The sequence below is a fragment of the Nymphaea colorata genome, chromosome 2, assembly GCF_008831285.2.
Source record: "Nymphaea colorata isolate Beijing-Zhang1983 chromosome 2, ASM883128v2, whole genome shotgun sequence".
NCBI classification, from domain to species: domain Eukaryota; kingdom Viridiplantae; phylum Streptophyta; class Magnoliopsida; order Nymphaeales; family Nymphaeaceae; genus Nymphaea; species Nymphaea colorata.
The window spans coordinates 3,101,326-3,118,332 of NC_045139.1; positions in this window are offsets into that span (position 1 = coordinate 3,101,326).

Below are 17,007 nucleotides of genomic sequence, written 5' to 3' on the forward strand. Positions count from 1 at the left end.
TTTCTTTCCCAGGACAATAAAGAAAAGGACATACATCTGTTGTGATAACAGAAGTTACAAAGGCCGACTTGTAGAAATTGCTCATACTATATCCACTAAGATAACTGGTTTTTATTCTTAACTATTATTTCTATTAAAATCCAGTTTTACAGTAATATTAAGTTCTTAACACATAGGTAAACAAGCCTACTACCAATACCCAAAGGCATTATTTCCTGTACTTTTCCTCATCATGCAGCTTCTTGAAGTATCCCTGAGGATCGGACTCAAAATCCTTCCTTGGAATTTCTTGAGTTCCAGTTTTCCCTGGAGCTTTCATCAAGTCATGGTCTTTGGAACCACCGCCTTTCTCAGCTGGTTGTTTGTTGTGCTGAGGAACCTTGCTACCGTCCATGTCCACTAGCAGATAGCTGTACCACTAAGGATGTTGAAGATGAGGATGCCTCTTCAATCAGGCAAACCCCATATATATATATATATATACGCACGAATAAGTGGCTTCAGTGCTTATTAATTTGGTAGTGCATGGGGCATGCAAATCGTTCAGTGACTGGTAAGCGGCATTGATTGTGTTCTTGCTTTCCCTAGGAGTCTATTTACTCAAGGAACAAAACCAATGCATCTCTTTTCGTTTTTAGCAATTAAGACGAATGAACCTCTCATACTATTTAAAGAAAAATTAAGAAGTCAGTCAAACAAGGCGCGTCACAAATAAATTTCTGCTCCTGGGAAAGCTAAAAATTAATTGTCTCGAATGGAAATTGGCACTACGAAGAAATGTGTTAAAAGGAAAATTGGAAAAGACATGCACTTGTTGATCCGTTTGACATACCTTCTTTGGTTAAATCCAGTATTTGGCAAGGACGCCGGTTCAGCTGATCAATCAAATGTTGAATTGACAAAATAATAAGATTTGAATGGTATGTTAAAAATAAATAAAACCATAGAGTTACAGTGTTTTAAAAATGTTAGAACAGAGTAAAATGGTGAACAGTATATGATACATGGCCCCTTATATATCGACAACTGAATATGATCGATTTTATCCCGCACACCAATTCGATTTGAACCTCATTTTTACAGCACTGCTTATCGGTAGTTTTTTATAATACTTTGTTACCAAGCCTTTTTTCTTTCCCAGGATAATAAAGAAAAAGACATACATCTGTTGTGATAACAGAAGTTACAAAGGCCGACTTGTAGAAATTGCTCATACTATATCCACTAAGATAACTGGTTTTTATTCTTAACTATTTTTTTATTAAAATCCAGTTTTACAGTAATATTAAGTTCTTAACACTGGTTTTTATCATGGATGCATACTCTATGATCTACAGAAACTCTTTAATTCATCTTTTTCATTCATCTTGCGTTTCATAAAACCATGAAGTCAGTTAAACTTTCTTGCTTTTCTTATATGTTTGGCGACTTCTTGTCACCCAGTTCCTTTTAAATGAACTTTCATGTTGTCGGTTCTCTCTCGGTTGGGTGAACAGGCTACGCATAAGGAACATAGAATGATTGTGTCGAAATTAATATAAAAACAAGAAGAAAAGACCCTTTATTTATTTATTTATTTATAAAGCACCCCCACAGGAATACGATCATACATCCAATCCCCAGAGGGCCAGAGCCACTATTTCTTGTTGTTTTTTTCATCATGCAGCTTCTTGAAGCTTGAGGATTGGCTTCAATATCCGTTCCTTGTTATTTCCTCAGATCCGCTTTTCCTGGTGCCTACATCATCTCATAGTCCTTAGAACCAGTACCTTTGTTGCCCTCAGAACCCCCTGTGAGAGTCCATCCCCACTTACAGATAGCTACTTCACTAAGCATGTTGAAGATAAGGACGTCTCTTCACTCATTAAACACACCATACATATAGACCGACGGCTTCAGCACTCATTATTCTTCGTGAATCGTGATAGCATTCACTGAGTGGCTTGCCACATTCATTCTGTTCTTGCTTTTCCTAGGAATCTATTACTCAAGGAACAAAGTGCATATCTTTTGTTTACTTATGTTCTGCTACAGAGTTATTGTTATAGTTAAAACGAGTGAATCCCCATGTCATGCATTTTACAGAAAACAACTCAGTCAAACAAGGTGTGGCACAAATAATCCTGCAACCATCTGATCTACGCAAAGAATAATTGCATCTGAATCCTGCGGGAAGGGCCACAAAATTGTCTTTAACAGAGATCGGGTTTGGGGTGCTCTTTACCAAGCAAATGCCTGTCATTTCCGAGTAGAAAACAGAAAAGAGGAAAATTGGAAAACACATGCAAACTCTTGGTTCTCTTTGACATACTTTTCTGCGGTGTTGGAATAATCGATAATTGAATCCATTATGTTAGGCCGTAGATTCAGCTGAATCCGTAACTGTGTCACGAATCTGAAATAACTAATATTTTGCTGACATTTTGAAGTTGAAGAGTAGCCGGAATAGCAATTGGTTATATCAAAACAGGTCTTATATCTTTGAGAGACAAAGAGTTAAGTTGAAGCTTAGACTCCTTTTGAATAACAAAATTCAGTATGGCTTAATGTGTGATGTCTTTGATCCGAATCTGATTCAGTGCAGCTACATTGGAAAAAGTTCCAAGTGCAACGCAAACCGTTTGTGTTCCATGTTGATGATGCTGTGTTCTATTCATGCTGACGATTATGTCCACACCTTGATTAAAGCCTTAATTTTCACTGTGGATATAGGTGATCACCACATGTAACACCACAAAAGATGGACTGGTGCAAGAAGCTGAAAGCTTCCACCTAAAACCAACTGCGACTGATGTGAAACATGGAAAGCCTGTGCTGTCAACATTCAGATATCTGGATCATAGCAACTGTTGCACTTGCGAGAAGGCTTGAGGCTTAGCGGAAACTAGTGCCTGTTTAGTTTCTTACTGCGATCAAAAACCATATGATGCCTTGCCATTAGTTGATTGTATTGATCATGTTTTCGCTAGTTTCTCCTGTCCCTTAGTTGTGCTTTACCAATTTTATTCTACAAAAACTTATGTGTATTGTGTTACAAGCACATTTGAAACAGTACATGAAAACTATCGAAAAAGCTTGATAGCTAATCTGATAGCCGTTTTCTGCAACCTCAATGTGTTGTTTGCAACTGTATATGTGTGCCTCCATGCACACATGCGTGTATGTGTGTGGCCACTTTATTGCTTCACTCAATTGGCCCAATAAAACATAGTGGTAAAAATGGGTACAAAGTTCTTGGTGGGCTTTTTTTACTGGATAGTCCAGATCCAAGCAGGCAGATTTAACAATAAACCAGCTTGGCAGCTTGGCTTGATCATGTGATGGCCCATCGGTACTAACTCTCTGGGTCCAGGCCACTGCACTTATGTTGTGCCAGCTCATTTCTCATTGCTCAAATCAATTGTTTTGATGCTGAAGCATAGGCATTACTATTTGATCCCCGCAAACAGTGGCATAGATTTATAAGGGGCCCCAAACCGTTCCCTGTTTAGTGGGTCAATCCGTCTGTCGTAGCCTGCATATACAGTCGAAATTGTCTGGCCCTTTGGCAACAAAGTGAACATTTCTGAGATGCAATAAATCCAGATCGGTAGGATTCTCAAACAAACTGGATCATGTTTTTGCGCGCTGTCAGGACATTAAAAGACCAGAATTCAATACCCTTAACGGTAAAAGTTGCACTGCAGTATCTTCACCATTCTCCAGCCAAGGGCAGAGACACATGTGGGCAATTGCCCACACAGTCTATTAAAATTCCCTTATTCACTTAATTGGTTGATCCTAAGACTTTACATATTTATATATAAAATGCCCCTCAAGTCTAGCTCTGCCACGGTCTCCATCCTCTATTTCACAACAAATGATGTATCAATCGACAACGAAGACAACCCCATGATAACAGGGCAAAAAAAAAAAAAAAAAGGGATGGCAATGCAAAAAAGAAAAACTGTTTATGGCTTCCCTCTGTCTCCTGAATCTGCGCTTTCGACTCCGTTTATGATGGCGAAGAGAGACGAGACGAACTAATTACTAACACCCTTAACTCGTTTCCTTGAATTTCAAGCATTTAAAAAATCATATTTGCAATATGGGTAAACTTCTCATAGAATATCTTAGTTTGATGTATGTGAATTATTGAAGTTTGATGTACGTGAATTACACATAAAAATGCAAAACAGATAGCTGCGAAAAAACACATATTTGCTGAAAAGCTGGTAGGAAACTGACCAAGAAGACTCCACAGACAAATAAGATGGGCTTGAATAGACGCAACTGAGTGTTGAATGGGTTTGAGGATGACGGTACAAACGGATTTATTCGGCAAGGCTCCGGTCTAGTGCAGTGGCTACATAGATGAAGGAGATTGCAGCTATCCTGCATTGTCCTTAACATGGTTGGCATATGATATAAACAAGTAGTCGACATGCTGGGCAGTGGGCAGTGGGCAGTGGGTTAACCTCTCGCTCACCTCACCCGGAAGGCTGCAACCTATGGGTCAACCAGGGCCCATACACAAATTGACGTATAAATAAAGCTAATGTGCTGGTTACTCATTTGATAAAAAGTAAATGAGACAATTGGTAGTGTCAGCCACTCCAATTTAGTATGTAACGTGTCTACTTATAAGCCTAGTTAACAAATTTCCAACTCAAAGGGCAGACTCATCAAGTGGTTTATCCTTTGAGAAGTCTCAAACACATAAACGCACACAGGTAGTATATTGAGAGGAAGCGAAGACAAGCACAGAATTCTCCACTTCATATTAGATAATCACATATATAATAAAACTCAAACGGATGAAAGCAAAGCACACTCAGAGCCATAAAATGCAACCCATTATTTATTATATAGCGCCCACATAGGTAAACAAGCCGACTACCAATACCCAAAGGCATTATTTCTTGTACTTTTCCTCATCATGCAGCTTCTTGAAGTATCCCTGAGGATCTGCCTCAAAATCCTTCCTTGGAATTTCTTGAGTTCCAGTTTTCCCTGGAGCTTTCATCAAGTCATGGTCTTTGGAACCACCGCCTTTCTCAGCTGGTTGTTTGTTGTGCTGAGGAACCTTGCTACCGTCCATGTCCACTAGCAGATAGCTGTACCACTAAGGATGTTGAAGATGAGGATGCTTCTTCAATCAGGCAAACCACACACACACACACACACACACACACACACACACACACACACATATATATATACACACGAATCCGTGGCTTCAGTGCTCACTAATTTGGTAGTGCATGGAGCACGAAAATCGTTCAGTGACTGGTTTGCAACATTCATTCTGTTCTTGCTTTCCCGCTGAGTCTATTTACTAAGGAACAAAAACGATGTACTCTTTTCGTTTTTAGCAATTTAAACGAATGAATCTCTCATACATTTTAAAGAAGAATTAAGAAGTCTGACATACAAGGAGCGTCACAAATAAATTTCTGCTCCTGGGGAAGCTAAAAGTTAATTGTTTCGAACGGAAATTGGCACTACGAAGAAATACGTTAAAAGAAAAATTGGAAAACACCTGCACTTGTCGATCCGTTTGTCATTTTTTTTTGTTAAATCCAGTATTTCGCTAGGACGGCGGTTCAGCTGATCAATCAAATTTTGAATTGACAAAACAATAAGAATTGATTGGTATTTAAAAAAAAAAAAAAAAACCATAGAGCTACAGTGTTTTAAAAATGTTAGAACAAAGCAAAATGGCGAAGAGTATATGAAACGTGGCACCATATATATCGACAATTGAACATGAGCGATTTTTTCCGCGTACCAATTCTATTTGAACCTGATTTTTACAGCACTGCTTGTCGATAGTATCTTCTAATACTTTCTTACCAAATAAAGAAAAGGACATACATTTGTTGAGATAACAGAAGTTATAAAGGCCGACTTGTAGAAATTTCTCATATCATATATACTATGATAGCTGGTTTTTATTCTTAACTATTTTTTCTATCTAAAGTCCAATTTTACTGTAATATTAAGTCCTTAATATTGGTTTTTATCATGAATGCATGCCATATGATCTTTTTTAAGAGAGAATATCCATCTTTTTTTTTAAAATTTCCATGCAATATGCTATAAAGTTACAGGGATAGTCCGGAAGAGTGAAAGGAGTACGACCTGCCATGGGCAACGAGACTGAAATCCATGCAGAGGTTGTGGTTTTAGTGATGGCTGCAATGTAATGTACCCTTCAATTTAAGCACTGCACCCATGCACAGGCATAACGTTCACATGACTTAATCATACACTTCAAGCACTCAGCTATACTTTGTCCCTTGAGACTATAATGGTAACTAAGATGTATAAATCACCTACCGTATGTCACAGGACGCAGGTCAGCCACACAAACTGCGTGACAAATACTTTTGAACTTCTTTGAAAATAGAGAAAGCATGAGACATGATCGCACTTTTCAGGTATGGGTTGTTCTTTTCGGTGGAAATGCTTGTCATAAGCAGGGGTAGAGGGAGGGGGTGGGCCACCTAGACTATGGCCCCACCCCAATTATTTGAAAAAAAAAACATTGAAAAAATTAAAAGAAATTAGTTGTATAATTTTTTTTTAGATTCATATTCAATTTGGCCCTACTCAGATCCGAGGTTGGACTGTTTAGTTCGCCCCTAAAAAAAATTCTATCTCTATTCCTTATTATAAGGTTTCAACAAAGCAACGACACCATTAATTCATTTATATCAAACTCATATGACCCTAAGATGACCAATGAATATTGCGCTAACCACCCGGAGCGAGTCCCTCAGGACTAGTGAAGTGAGAGCATCTCATATATTTATGATCTTATATTCTACGTGAAACTGCAAATTCAATCTCTCGTCTATATTAGGTGTTAAGATTTTCTGAAGAATTGCATTTTTGTTTTCGATTTCGAGTTAAGATGCTTTTTTACACTGGTAAGCAGTTTCAGAGACGGGCATTATATGCTTATTCTCTCGAAGAAAAGAAAACCCGATGACCCTGCGCACATATTTTCTCCCAATCTTCCCTCACCTTTTCTTTGTCTGGCTACAGAAACTCTTTCATTCATCTTACGTTTCTTAAAACCATGAAGTTAGTTAAACTTTCTTGCTTTTCTTATATGTTTGGCGACTTCTTGTCTTCCAGTTCCTTTTAAATGAACTTTCATGTTGTCGGTTCTCTCTCGGTTGGGTGAACCGGCTACGCATCAGGAACATAGCATGATTGTCGTCGAAATTAATATAAAAACAAGAAGAAACGACCCTTTATTTATTTATTTATAAAGCATCCCCATAGGAATACGATCATACTTTCAATCCCCAGAGGGCCAGAGCCACTATTTCTTGTTGTTTTCTTCATCATGCAGCTTCTTGAAGTAACCTTGAGGATTGGCTTCAATGTCCGTTCCTTGTTATTTCCTCAGATCCGCTTTTCCTGGTGCCTACATCATCTCATAGTCCTTAGAACCAGTGTCTTTTGTTGTCCTCAGAATCCCCTGCGAGCGTCCATCCCCACTTGCCGATAGCTATATAACTAAGTATGTTGAAGATAAGGATGTCCCTTCACACACTGAACACACTATACATATAGACCAACGGCTTCAGCACTCATTATTCTTGGTGAATCTTGATAGCATTCACTGACAGGCTTGGCACTTTCATTCTGTTCTTGCTTTTCCTAGGAGTCTATTACTCAAGGAACAAAGCGCATATCTTTTGTTTGTTTTTATTCTGCCACAGAGTTACTGTTATAGTTAAAACGAGTGAATCCCCATGTCTTGCATTTTAAGAAAACCAACTCAGTCAAACATCGTGCTGAAACATGTAAACTCTTGGTTCCCTTTGACATACTTTTCTGCGGTGTTGGAAGAATCGAAAATTGAATCCCTTGTATTAGGCCGCAGATTCAGCTGAATATGTAACTGTGTTACTCTACGGATATAACTAATAATTTATTGATATTTTTAAGTTGAAGAGAACAGAGTGGCACTTGGAGATTTCAAAACAGGTCTTATTTCTTAGAGAGACAAAGAGTTAAGTTAGACTCTTCTCTTGAATAACAAAAGCTTAATGTGTGATGTCTTTGATCCAAATCTGGTTCAGTGCAGCTACATTGGAAAAAGTTCCAAGTGGAACGCAAACCGTTTGTGTTCCCTGTTGATGACGTTGTGTTCTATTCATGCCGACGAATATGTCCACAACTTGTTTAAAGCCTTAATTTTCACTGTGGATATAGGTGATCACCACATGTCACACCACAGAAGATGGACTTATAGAAAAGCTAAGAAAATAAGGAAAAGAAGAAACAAAGATTAACGTGGCTCGGCTTAGGGAAGCCTACATCCATGATCAGAAGGCACTCAGAGTTTTCTTTATTGATGGGAGAGATGAATACAATGGTGGAGTTGAGTCCCTTTTATAGGGAAGGGAGATTGTTCTTGCCTGGATTAAACACAATCTTCATCTGATCCCTAAATTGTCGCCTTTTCTTATCTTCTGCCTTTTTTATTTGATCACAATCTTGCTCATGATCTTCTGTTATCAGCTTGACATCTTTATCAATATCTTGATTGTCGATTTCCTCTTCAACGGATTTGTTACCAGCTTTGTTAACATTCCCCCTCAAACTAAACCGCTGCTGAAGGCTAAGTTTGTTCTTGAGATGATTGAATGTACGCTTTGATAAGCTTTTGGTAAAAACATCGGCAACTTGATTTGTGGTTGAAATATACTTAGTTTCAAGCTGCTTTTGAGCTACTCTCTCTGTTACATAATAAAAATCAATCTGAATGTGCTTACTTCGATTATGAAAAACTGGATTTGCCGTCATATAAAGAGAACTCTTGTTATCACAATATAAAATTGGGACTTTGATAATCTGTATTCCAATGTCCTTCATTAAGAATTGTATCCATGTAAGTTCTGCTGTTGTCGATGCCATTGCTCTATATTCAGCCTCGGTACTAGATCTGGCTGCACTATTTTGCTTCTTGGCACTCCAAGACACACAATTTGCACCAAGAAAGACACAAAATCCTGTCGTGGATCGCCTAGTTTGAGAACATCCTATCCAATCTGAATCAGAAAAAACATATAAATCAAGTGTGTTTTGCATCAATATGTTTAGTCCCATGTGTATTGATCCTTTAATATATCGTAGAATCCTTTTGACCATTTGATAGTGAATCTGAAATGGTTCATGTATAAACTGACTAACATAATTGACAGCAAAAGAGATATCCGGTCCTGTTAAAGTCAAATATTGTAAAGATCCAACTATCTGCCTGTAGAGAGTAGGATTTGCAAATTTTCCTTCATCATCTTTATACTGATGCATTTTCAGACTCATTGGAGTGACACCTGGTTTGCAGTCTTCCATCTTTGCTCTTTCAAGAATGTCCTTACCATACTTGGTTTGACATAAGAGAATTCTTTTTTCTGTCCAAGTCACTTCGACTCCTAAAAAATAGCTTAATTTGCCGAGATCTTTGACATGAAACTCCTTGCAAAAAGCGTAAACAAAACTTTGCAAAAATATGAAACAATTTCCAGTTATGATCATATCATCAACATACACAAGGAGAACAATAGTTTTTGAATTTTGATATAATGTAAACATAGACGGATCAGCCATACTGGTAGAAAAACCATAATCAAGAAGAAAACTGCTTAGTCTAGCATACCATGCACGTGACGCTTGTTTCAGACCATAAATGGCTCGTTGCAATTTCCAAACATATCCTGGTTTTGTTTTATCTTCATACCCAGGAGGTTGTTTCATGTAAACATCTTCGTTAATAGCGTTGCATAAGAAAGCATTTTTGATATCCAATTGTCTTATTTCTCACCGTCTAACTGTAGCAATAGAAAGAACCATTTTAATAGTGGTAGGGCGAACCACTGGAGAAAAGGTTTCATGAAAATCAATTCCTTTTTTTGAGTGAAGCCGCGAGCAACAAGTCTAGTCTTGAGTTTTTCCAATGATCCATCTGATTTTAGCTTGGTTTTAAATACCCATTTCGATCCAACTACATTCATCTTGGGATCATATGGTACAAGTCTCCATGTTTGATTTTCATTTAACGCTTCAATTTCTTTGTCCATAGCGTTTTTCTAGCTTGGTTTTCTAAGAGCCTCATTGACACTTGAAGGTTCTTTAGGAATATCTTGATATAAGTATGTAAGTTGGCATATTTGGGATTAGGTTTGAAAGTTTCTATCATCGATCTAGTGACCATTGTTCTAACCATGACAGGAGAAGAAACAGTACCTTGTTCAAGGCTTTCGGTCATGGTGGTGTCCAGTATTTCATGTCTGCTTTGATCTTGTTCCAAATTTTCCATTTGAGGGTGAAAAGATTGAGCATCACCTGACATAGTGCTATTTCGTTCCACGTTTTCAGTTATGGCTGTCTCATGTTCGTCTTGATCGGAGTTGCTTGGCTGACTGTGGATCAGTTGCCCGTCTATGGTCATATTATCAATCGAAACCTCTTACCTCTTGAGACCGAGAATGTGTGTCAATCTCATTTCTTTCTTCCTCATGATGAACGTTTGTTCGAGTAGAACTATTCTCTTCGGAAACTGATTGTTCTATGTCCGCTCGTTCCTCATCAAAAGAAATTAAATCAGAAGTTAGAGAATCTCCATCATATAATTTTGCAGGATTTTTATAAGAAAAGAAATGTTCGTTTTGTAGTAATCCGGAGTTTACACAAAAACCAGGTCATCATCTATGCTATTTAACCAGAGGAGGGACGGGATACAGCCTTTGAGTACTTAAACTTATCATATGAATTCCCAGCGCCTAAGACTTGTGGGGTGGTTGTCATTGTTGGGGTTGCATCGGTCAAACTCTGTATGGCTTAATGTATGATGCCTTTGATCCAAATCTGGTTCAGTACAGCTACATTGGAAAAAGTTCCAAGTGGAACGCAAACCGTTTGTGTTCCCTGTTGATGCTGCTGTGTTGTATTCATGTTGACGAATATGTCCACACCTTGGTTAAAGCCTTAATTTTCACTGTGGATATAGGTGATCACCACATGTAACACCACAAAAGACGGACTGGTGCAGGAAGCTGAAAGCTTCCACCTAAAACCAACTGTGACTGATGTGCAACATGGAAAGCCTGTGCTGTCAACATTCAGATATCTGGATCATATCGACTCATACTTTACATTTTCTTTTGGTGGTTGGAAGGGAGAAGTGTAGCAACTCTTGCACTTGCGAGAAGGCTTAGCGGAAACTAGTGCCTGTTTAGTTTCTTCCTGCGATCAGAAATCATATGATGCCTTGCCATTAGTTGATTGTATTGATCATGTCTATTTGCTAGTTTCTCCTGCCCCTTAGTTCAGCTTTACTAATTATATTCTACAAAAACTTATGTGTATTGTGTTAGAAGCACATTTGAAACCGTACATGAAAACTATCGGAAAAACTTGATAGCTAGTCTGATAGCCATTTTCTGCAACCTCAATGTGTTGTTTGCAACTGTATTGGTGTGCCTCCATGCACACATGCGTGTATGTGTGTGGCCACTTTATTGCTTCACTCAATTGGCCCAACAAAACATAGTGGTAAAAATGGGTATAAAGTTCTTGGTGGGCTTTTTTTACTGGATAGTCCAGATCCAATATTGGCAAGGAAGCGAACATTTCTGAGATGCAATAAATCCAGATCCGTTCGATTCTCAAACAAACTAGATCATGTTTTCATGCGCTGTCAGGACATTAGAAGACCGAAATACCCTTAACAGTAAAAATTGCACTCCAGCATCTTCACCATTCTCCAGCCAAGAGCAGAGACACATGTGGGCATGTGTGGGCAATTGCCCGCACAGTCTATTAAAATTCCCTTATTCACTTAATTTGTTGATCCTAAAACTTTACATACAAATAAAAGGCCCCTCGAATATATGGTACGTGTTCCTCAGTCAAATACTTCTGGCTCCATGGGTTCTCCATCCTCTATTCCTTGTCCATATTAGATTAAGGAATTACCATCAGAAACAACAAATGATGTACCAATCGACAACGAAGACAAACCCATGATAACAGGGCAAAAAAAAAAATAATAATAACAGGGTAAAACAAAAAAAAACTGTTTATGGCTTCTCTCTGTCACCTGAATATACGCTTTCGACTCCGTGTATGATGGCGAAGAGAGATGAGACGAACTGATACCCTTAGGCCTTAACTCATTTCCTTGAATTTCAAGCATTTAAAAAATCATATTTGCAATCTGCAAATTGGTTCAACCAATATGATATGGGCAAACTTCTCATAGAATATCTTAGTTGGAACTGTGATTTGAATAATTGAAGTTTGATGTATGTGAATTACAGCTAAAAATACAAAACAGATAGGTGCGAAAAAACACATTTGTTGAAAAGCTGGTAGGAAATTGACCAACAAGACTCCACGGACAAATAAGATGGGATTGAATTGAGTGTTGGATGGGATTGAATTGAGTGTTGAATGGGTTTGAGGATGATGGTACAAAGCGATTTATTCGGCAAGGCTCCGGTCAAGCCCAGTGGCTACATAGATGAAGGAGATTGCAGCTATCCTGCATTGTCCTTAACATGGTTGTTATATGTTATAACCAAGTAGTCGACATGCGCCCTGTTAATTTATGTTACTTAAGCACTGTTGAGGATCAGGACCCAGAGGCAGGGGAATGGAATGAAGGCTTTGGGGCATCTTTTTGGGCAGTGGGGTTGTTAACCTCTCTCTCACCCAAAAAGCTAGAACCAATGGGTTAACCAGGACCCATACACAAACTGACGTGCAAATAAAGCTAATGTGCTGATTACCCATTTCATAAAAAGTAAATGAGACTATTGGTAGTGTCAGCCACTCCAATTTAGTATATAAATGTGTCTATTTTATAAGTCTCGTTAATAAACCTTCAATTCAATGGGCAGACTCAACAAGTGGTCTATCCATTGAGAAGTTTCGAACACATGAACGCACACAGACACTCTATTCGGAGGAAGAGAAGACAAGCATATAATTCTTCACTTCATATTAGATAATAACATATATAATAATACTCAAACAGATGAAAGCAAAGCACACTCAGAAACATCAAATGCAACCCATTATTTATTTATATAGCGCCCCACAGAGGTAAACAAGCCTTCTACCAATTCCCAAAGCCATTATTTCTTGTACTTTTTCTCATCATGCAGCTTCTTGAAGCATCCCTGAGGATCCGCCTCAAAATCCTTTCTTGGATTTTTTTCAGTTCCACTTTTCAACGGAAATTTCATCAAGTCCTCCAACCACTGCACAACTGCTTGTTTGTTGTGCTCAGTAACCTTGCTGCCGTCCATGTCCACTAGCAGATTTCTGTACCACTAAGGATGTTGAAGATGAGGATGCTTCTTCGATCAGGCAAACCCCATATATATAGACACACGAATCCGTGGCTTCAGTGCTCATTAATTTGGTAGTGCATGGAGCATGAAAATCGTTCTGTGACTGGTTTGCGACATTCATTCTGTTCTTGCTTTCCCTAGGAGTTTGTTTACTCAAGGAACGAAATCGATGCATTTTTTTTTTGTTTTTAGCAATTCAAACGAATGAATCTCTCATACATTTTAAAGAAGAATTAATAAGTCAAACAAGGCGCGTCACACATAAATTTCTGCTCCTGGGAAAGCTAAAAATTAATTGTTTCGAATGGAAATTGGCACTAGAAGAATTACGTTAAAGGAAAAGTTGGAAAAGACATGCACATGTCGATCCGTTTGGTATATATATTTTTTTTTTGGTTAAATCCAGTATTTGGCTAGGACGCCGGTTCAGCTGATCAACCAAATTTTGAATTGACAAAACAATAAAATATGATCGGTATTTTAAAAATAAATAAAACCATAGAGCTACAATGTTTTAAAAATGTGAGAACAAAGTAAAATGGTGAAGAGTATATGAAACGTGGCACCTTACATATCAACAATTGAACATGAGCGATTTTATCCGCGCACCAATTCGATTTGAACTTGATTTTTGCAGTGTCGATAGTATCATATAATACTTTCTTACCAAGCCTTTTTTCTTTCCCAGGATAATAAAGAAAAGGACATACATTTGTTGAGATAACAGAAGTTACAAAGGCCGACTTGTAGAAATTTCTCATACCATATCCCCTAAGATAACTGGTTTTTATTCTTAACTATTTTTTCTATCTAAAGTCCAATTTTACTGTAATATTAAGTTCCTAATATTGGTTTTTATGAATGCATGCCATATGATCTTTGTAAAGAGAGAATATCCATTGTATTTTTAAATTTCTATGCAATATGCTATAAAGTTATAGTGGTAGTCCGGATGAGTGAGAGCAGTACGACCGCCATGGGCAATGAGACTGAAATCCATGCAGAGGTTGTGTTGTTTTCGTGATGGCAGCTGTGTACCCTTCAATTTAAGCACCGCACCCATGCAAGGTATAGCGTTCACATGAGTTGAATCATAGACACTTCATGCACCTTTATCCTGACCTGCTATACTTTGCCCCTTGAAACTATAATGATAACTAGGATGTATAAATCTCCTATCATATGTCACAGGACGCAAGTCAGCCACACAAACTGCGTGACCAATACTTTTGAACTTCTTTTGACATAGAGAAAGCATGAGACATGATCGCACTTTTCAGGTCTGGGTTGTTCTTTTCGTGGAAATGCTTGTCATAATGTTTCAACAAGGCAAGGAGACCATTAATTCGTTTATATCAAACACAATAAGATGCTAAGATGACCAAAGAATAATGCACCAACCACCTGGGGCGAGTCCATCTGGACTAGTGAAGTGAGAGCATCTCATATATTTATGATCTTATATTCTACGTGAAACTGCAAAGTCAATCTCTCGTCTATATTAGGTGTTAAAATTTCCAGAAGAATTGCATTTTTGTTTTTGAGTGAAAATGCTTTTTTACACTGATAAGCAGCTTCAGAGACGGGCAATTAGGGGTGAACACGAGCCCGAGCTCAGTCAGCTCGAGCTCAGCTCGACTAATGAAACCTTGAGCTCAATTCGACTAATGAAACCTTGAGCTCAACTCGGCTTGAGCTCGAAAATAGCTCGACGGAAGAAGCTCGAGCTCAACTCGATTAAGGTTCAACAAACTCGTTTGAATAGAATTGATATTCATTGTTTCGTGTTGAGCTCCAGTTCAACTCGATTAAAGCTTGACAAGCTCGTTTGAATGGAATTGATATTCATCGTTACATGTTGAACTCGAGCTCAACTCACTCGACAAACTCGTAAACTCATTTGAATATATAGTCTTGATTAAGGCTCGACAAACTCAATTAAGGCTCAAGCTCGACTCGGCAGTTACGTGTTGAGCTCGAATTCAACTTGATTATTTGAACGAGTCGACTCAAGAAATGACTCGGCTCGAACTCATTCACGAGCCGTGCTTTAACTAGTAGCTAGACTAGTTGTTTACCCTTACGGGCAATATATGCTCATTCTCTCAAGAAAGTAAACCCAAGGACCTGCATACATATTTTCTCCCAATCTTCCTCACCTTTTCTTTAACTGGCTGCAGAAACTCTTTCAATCATCTTACGTTTCATAAAACCATGAAGTTAGTTAATGTTTGGCGACCTCTTGTCACCCAGCTCCTTTTAAATGAACTTTCATGTTGTCGGTTCTCTCTCGGTTGGGTGAACAGGCTACGCATCAGGAACATAGCATGACTGTCGGCGAAATTAATATAAAAACAAGAAGAAAAGACCTTTTATTTATTTTTTATAAAGCATCCCCATAGGAATACGATCCTATTTCCAATCCCCAGAGGGTCTTCATCATGCAGCTTCTTGAAGTAACATTGAGGATTGGCTTCAATGTCCATTCCTTGTTATTTCCTCAGATCCTCTTTTCTTGGTGCCTACATCATGTCATAGTCCTTAGAACCAGTGCCTTTGGTGTCCTCAGAAGCCCTGCGAGTGTCCATCCTCACTTGCAGACAGCTATATCAAGTATGTTGAAGATAAGATTGTCTCTTCACTCGTTAAACACATCGTACATATAGAACAACGGCTTCAGCACTCTTTATTCTTCGTGAATCGTGGTATCATTCACTGACTGGCTTGCTACATTCATTCTGTTCTTGCTTTTCCTAAGAGTCTATTACTCAAGGAACAAAGTGCATCTCTTTTGTTTCTTTTTATTCTGTCACAGACCCACAGAGTTATTGTTATAGTTAAAACGAGTGAATCCCCATGTTCATGCATTTTACTGAAAAAAACTCAGTCAAACAAGGTGTGGCAAAAATAATCCTGCAACCATCTGATCTACGCAAAGAACAATTGCATCTGAACCCTGCGGGAAGGGCCAGAAAATTGACTTTAACAGAGATCAAGTTTGGGGTGCTCTTTTCCATGCAAATGCTTGTCATTTCCGGGACGTTGGAAAAAACATGCAAACTCTTGGTTCCCTTTGACATAATTTTCTCCGGTGTTGGAAGAATCGAAAATTGAATCCATTGTGTTAGGCCGTAGATTCAGCTCAATCTGTAACTGTGTTACGAATCGGAAATAACTAATCTTTTATTGATATTTTTAAAAAATAAATGTAAAAGACAAAAAAATTAAAATTAAAATATTGATGAATAGGATATGACATACGGCACCTGTATTGTCATTTGTCAAGTGAATATATACAATACAGAAGGCAAGTTAAGTTAGCTGGGAATCTGTTTCCAAGAAGAAATTGGGCCGCCTGTCATTTGCAGTAATAAGATGAATAGAGGGGAGACGATTTCCACATGGCAAGGAGACGATGAATGCGTTTGCAACATAGAAAGATATGGAAATGACCAAAGAGAGACCGCTGAAGTACTAGTGAAGGGTCTTAATATCTCTTAATTCTACTTGGAACGGCAAATTCATACTCTCCTATATAAAGAGGGTGAACCTAGTTAAGTTTCAACTTTATTAGACTTCTTACTGTTGGGTGAAATTTCAAGCTTTTTTTCACTAATAAGCAGTTTAAAGGCGGGCATAATATGCG